At 38.1% G+C, this 5,820-nt stretch overlaps 1 pseudogene; it reads right to left on the reverse strand.

Annotated features, from left to right (window-relative positions):
- Positions 1 to 3,079: 3,079 nt before the first annotated feature.
- LOC102840359 lies at positions 3,080 to 3,508 on the reverse strand (annotated as a pseudogene).
- Between the last annotated feature and the right edge of the window lie 2,312 nt (positions 3,509 to 5,820).

The following is a 5,820-nucleotide window of genomic DNA, read 5'->3' on the forward strand; positions in this document are numbered from 1 at the left end:
ATTGCAAGGACCCTTGTTCCATTGTAGAACTTAAAAAGTAATAATAAAAAGTATTATATACAGAGTACTTATGTTTTTCCAGGAAATATACTAAGTGCGTGCACTTGCGTTGTTGTATTATTGAATCCTATGCGTGATGGTGGTTGTGTGCCGTGGAGTTGGTTCTGACTCATAGCAACTCTGTATAGGGTTTCCAAGGCTGTAAATCTTAACTGGAACAGAAAGCCTCCTCTTTCTTCCATGGAACAGCTGATAGTTTCGGGTTGTTGAACTGAACTTGACGTTAGCAGATTGACTCAACCACTATGCTACCAGAGCTCCTATGCAATGTGCAGATAATTTTGCTAGACCTCAGTGCTAGTAAATTCTAGATTTAGAATTCAAACCCAGATATACTACTGTCTCTAGGGTTTACAGGCTAAGCTGCTGCTTTGTGTTACTTCAGAAGACTCTGGAAAGCAGGGTGGAAATACTGAAAAGAGCAGTAGGTTTGGAGTCAGAAGAGACCTAGACTTAAATTATTTCTGCCTTTTTTGTAATCATGCATAACTTATTTAACCTTTGAGACTCATTTTCGGATAATGATATCTACTTTGCCAAATTGTCATAAAATTAGAGACAATGTATGTGCTTGGCACATGGTCCATATTTAATAAAGATAGTTGTTGTGATTCCGCTGTTATCTATGAGTTTAAACAGAGTCTTAGAAGATGAAAGCTATGCCAAATGCAGAGTACACCTAACTTTCCTTTTCTCATTAACCCTGGCTACTGGCAGCTACTGCATAACTTGTTCATAGAATCAAGTGTGCTTGCTAGGAGAGAGAAGACTATGGAGTGCACATTCCTCCTGTATTTAGTAGCTTCTTTTGCACAACTTAGAAAATGAAGCCCATTTCTTTAATTTACACCACAGCCCTTGGCACAGTGTAAAATCTTCCTCCAGAGGAAACAGACAACAAGCTAATGTCCCAAGGAGGGAGGAACAATTAGCTGATTCATGAACTAAAGTTGTAGTTAACAGTATACTCTTTTGACCAAGGAGTTAGTTTAAATAACACCAAACCAAGCTTATAAATGTCACTAGAGAAAATGCTGCTGAAAGGTAAGTCAAGAAGTAAATTACAAATTTAAAATTCAGAGATCTTTGCTAGACTAAGAGACTAAGATTTACTTAGGGAAGTTTGCAACTAAAAAAGCATAAATCAAACCTGCAAATCATCCTGAACAATACAGTTATAAACAGGATCCTAGCTAATGAATATGCTAATTTTGAAGTCAGAGCTGGAAGGGACTTCAGAGCTCATTAATTCAAACTCCTTTTTTTTTTTTTATTTTCAGATTGGAAACTGAAACCCTGAGAAGGGAAGTTCTGTGGCCAGCTCCATATAGTACAGTAAATTATCTCTCATCTTGATTTTCTCCTAAATGAGGTCTTAGTGAGAAGCATAGTGTGTAGAGGTTCTTAAAGCCAGGGGCCTTGCTAAATTTAAATTTGGCTCCTGCTTATATAATTTTCCTCATGTTCTCAATTATTTATATGAATGTATTATTTATATATGTCTGGAACTTGTGCTTTTAGCACTCAATAAACAGGAATAATTTATAGGATTATGGAGTACTTCCTGTCCTTATCTTTCAAAGTATGTTCCTTTGCATTGTTAATTGATTGTTATATTTTAGCCCTGTGCAGTTTCCTTTCCCAGCAGTCTTGCTGTGATACTTAACTAGCCAGAGACAGTTGTTAGCATCTACTTTTATCTTCATATTGACATTCTAAAATCCAGGTTAATCATACTAGTAGCCATTTTCCTAGTATAATTGACACCATGGATTCAGTAGACCTAGCACATCATGGTTCTAAGATAGGGTGAGACCCCACTGAAAGAGGAAGCAGGCTCCCAGTACTAAATAAAAGTTGTCTCAGTTTCAAGTTTCTTTTTGCCTCTGATTTTTTTTTTTTTAATCTAGCTCTTGACATACTCTTTTTTCTACCCTCTCTCATCATTTCTTTTCCTTCTGCTACCTTGCACTGATCTTAGGCACCTGTGTCCTGGTCTATGATTATGGGTCTGGATTCTAACTATAGTCAGGAATTATTCTTAATTTTGTAGTCTTTTTCTCTACCTACAATGCTCACTTCCAGGCATTCCTCAAGAAGACTTCCTCATTTTTGCCTTTCATTTTTAATTCCAGCCTTGTCTTGAATTGCCCTATGCCCATGGGACTGAATAAAAGCTGCTGATTAGTACCAACTAGACATGTACTGCAGAGTGTTGCTTGTATGTGAAGAAATCTTTGTCGTGAAAGTTGGAAGGGAGTCTCAGAAGCTCAGGGTTGGTCAAGGTGACAATGCAGCCTCTGCTTCTTACCTGTCCCTTCACAGTCTCACAACATAACCTGGAGCAACTAGAAAGAGGTCCTTGGTTGTTCCTCTCTAGGTCTGGGGAATCTCTCTCTCTATATATATATATAGTTTGTATACCATTGAGGATGTCAGATGGATCCTGGCTGAAAGCATAGAATACCAGAAAGATCTTTATTTGTGCTTTTATTATTTTTTTCCCCTGACATCAATACTAGATTTATTTTATTGGAATAGCAAACAGTTGTTACAACATACATATGTTGTTGTTGTTATGTGCCGTGGAGTCAGTTCTGACTCATAGCGTTCCTCTACAGGGTTTCCAAGGCTGTAAATCTTTACGGGAGCAGAAAACCTCATCTTTCTCCCACGGAACAGCTGGTAGTTTCGAACTGCTGACCTTAAGGTTCACAGCCCGATTTGTAACCAGTATGCTACCAGAGTGTCTTATATAGATATTTAAATTCATATAGAACAATATTTGCATTTTTAAGTTACACTTTGGAAATGAGACAATGAAGTACAGCTTCAGTTTTCCAACAAAGAGAAGCATACAAGACAGGAACAGAGTCAACAGTAAAAATGTGAGTATCTGCTTTTGATATAACACATAGAAATTTTTTTGTCAGAAAGTTACATCTTCTTAATCTGCTTGTTTAAATCATTAAAGCATGGATGATTCAATGCCATTTTGCCAGAAACTAGTTTGGCAGGATCATAGACTAACATTTTCTAGAGCAAATGCAAGCCATTTTCTTCCAGATTTTTGACACCTTCTGGAGTGACAAAACATAATTCCTTGCAGGATTTGGTACAAATAACTCTTAACAAGTGAAGGTTCCATGAACTGACCAGGAGGGATAGAATCCAAGTATGTCTTGAGATCCATGGAAAGAAACTAAAAAATGAGATATAACCTGGAATCCTACATGTGCTCATCCTGAAGACTGACAATATTTGGAAGACTAAGTTCTTTTAATAGAGAAATTTCATGAATTGCAGTACTAGGAGGAACCCCCTCCTTTTCACTTTCCAGTCTAATTTTCTTCATGGCTACAATTTGACCTGCAGTGTTGTGTCTTCCCTTATACACAACTCCATAGGTACCTTCCCCAATTTTCTCTATTTTGGTATAGTTTTCCATTATTATTCAATATGTATTGCAGGTCCCAACTTTCAACTGTATGGATCATGACAAGCTAAGGAATAACATTGTGAAGAATGAGTATTCCAGAACATTTAATTGTGCTCATGAGAAGCCTATACATAGATCAAAAGACAGTTGTTTGGACAGAACAAGGGGACACTGAATGGATTAAAATTAGGAAAGATGTGCACCAGGGTTGTATTCTTTTATCATACTTATTCAATCTGTATGCTCAGCAAATAATCTGAGAGGCTGGATTAGATGAAGAAGAACATGGATGGCACCAGTATTGCAGGAAGACTCAATATGTAGGTGATACAACCTTGCTTTCTGGAAATAAAGAGGACATAAAATTCTTACTGATAAAGATCAAAGAGTACAGCCTTCAGTAGGGATTGCACCTCAGTGTGAGAAAAGATTGAAGTTGTCAAAGACTTTGCTTTGCTTGGATCCACAAGCAAGATTTGTGGAAGTGGCAGTGAAGTAATCCAACGACGTAGTCCATTAGGCATATCTGCTGCACAAACCTCTTTAAAATGTTCAAGAGCAAAGATGTAAGTTTGAGGACCAAGGTGCATCTGACCCAAGCCATAGTATTTTCAATAACCTCATATGAATGTGAAAGGTGGACAGTGATCATAGAAGAATTAATACATTTAAGTTGTGGTTGTTGTTATGTGCCGTGGAGTCAGTTCCGACTCATAGCGACCCGGCACAGAGTTTCTGAGGCTGTAAATCTTTTCAGGAGCAGAAAGCCTCATCTTTCTCCCGCCTAACAGCTGGTAGTTTCGAACTTATGACCCTGAGGTTTGCAGCCTGATTCGTAACCACTATGCTACCAGAGCTCCTTTGAATTGTGGTATTGGAGAAGAATATTAAAAGTACCATGGACTGGCAGAAGAACAAAGGAATCTTTGTTGGAAAAAGTACTGCAGATTGCTAATTAGAAGCCAGAATGACGACACCTCATCTTTCATACTTCGGACATGTTATTAGGAGGAACCAGTCCCTGGAGAAGGACATCATACTTGGTATAATGGACAGACAGCAAAAAAGAGGAAGACCCACCCCCAATGAGATGGCTTGAAATTATGGCATCAGCAATGGGCTCAAGCGGAACAATCATGAAGATGGTTCAGGACTGGGCAGTGTTTCGTTCTGTTCTGCTTAGGGTTTGTATGAGCTGGATCCAAGACAACGGTACCTAACAACGACAACAACATTGTTTTGGAAGAATTAAAATTCTGAGACATATAAACTTTTCTTCCATGGAGATAGAGCATAATAATTTGTAAGCTGAAATAGTCTGTGGATGGTCCTCCTTTGCTTCTGTCACTTAAAGGCATGAGTTCCTGACCATGTCTGTGATCTTGGACATTGCTTTTATCAGACCCCCTCTATCTCTTTGACAGAACCACCAGGTAAGTAGTAGCCCACGTTCAGACCATTTACTATGAAAACAGGAAATGACTTTACCACAGTCGTGAGTGTTTATGAGGGTATGAACCATATACACAACTATCCCAAACTGCCTTGACATGGAAGGACTATTGGGATGTAAGCAAAAATAATTCTCATGAAAAAGTGGCATTGAGGGAAGTGTCCTTTCCTTTAGCTTCATTGTCATCAATTTGTTGTCTACCTCATGACATGAAACATAGTACTCAACCACAATACTATGTGTCATTATGCACTGACTGCAGATTGCTGGGTTGATGAATGAGTGATGAGTGAATCACAGCAAAAGAAATAGAACTCTCTTGGCCTGAGCTCATTCACATTAAGAACTCCTTCTGATATTTGGTATGTGTGTCACAAATCCTGATAGCAACTCTACTGGATTAAGGAGTGCAGCTTGGGATATCCCTAGTTAGGTGAAACTTATTAGCCACAGACTAACAACCTGAAACCTCTATTTATGGGTTATTTGTTTTTAAGCCAATTTCAATGGCTAGAAGCCAGAGGTTCTGGTGCCCTGTGGGACCAACTAGATGACTAGAGAACTCCACCCAAGATTAGCTGATTAGGTCAAGTTGGCAGAAGTTAACTGTGCTAAATATGAAGGTGAGTATTCTGGGAAGGATAGTACAAATGCCTTGAGCAAAGAGTTTCATATATTCATTTGGTTACACAGTGTGCATCAATTCTATATTTAAAGTATCGTAAGTTTATAAGAGTAATTTATGTGCACAGTAAAAAATATATTATATAAAAATATGGAAGAGTATAAAGTAAAAAATTTTCTAGTTGCGTGCCCTTGAGTAACTGCTGCGAACAGTGTCTTGTTTATCATTGTTGATGTTGTTAAG

Source organism: Chrysochloris asiatica, unplaced genomic scaffold, assembly GCF_000296735.1.
Source record: "Chrysochloris asiatica unplaced genomic scaffold, ChrAsi1.0 scaffold00004, whole genome shotgun sequence".
Classification (NCBI taxonomy): Eukaryota; Metazoa; Chordata; class Mammalia; order Afrosoricida; family Chrysochloridae; genus Chrysochloris; species Chrysochloris asiatica.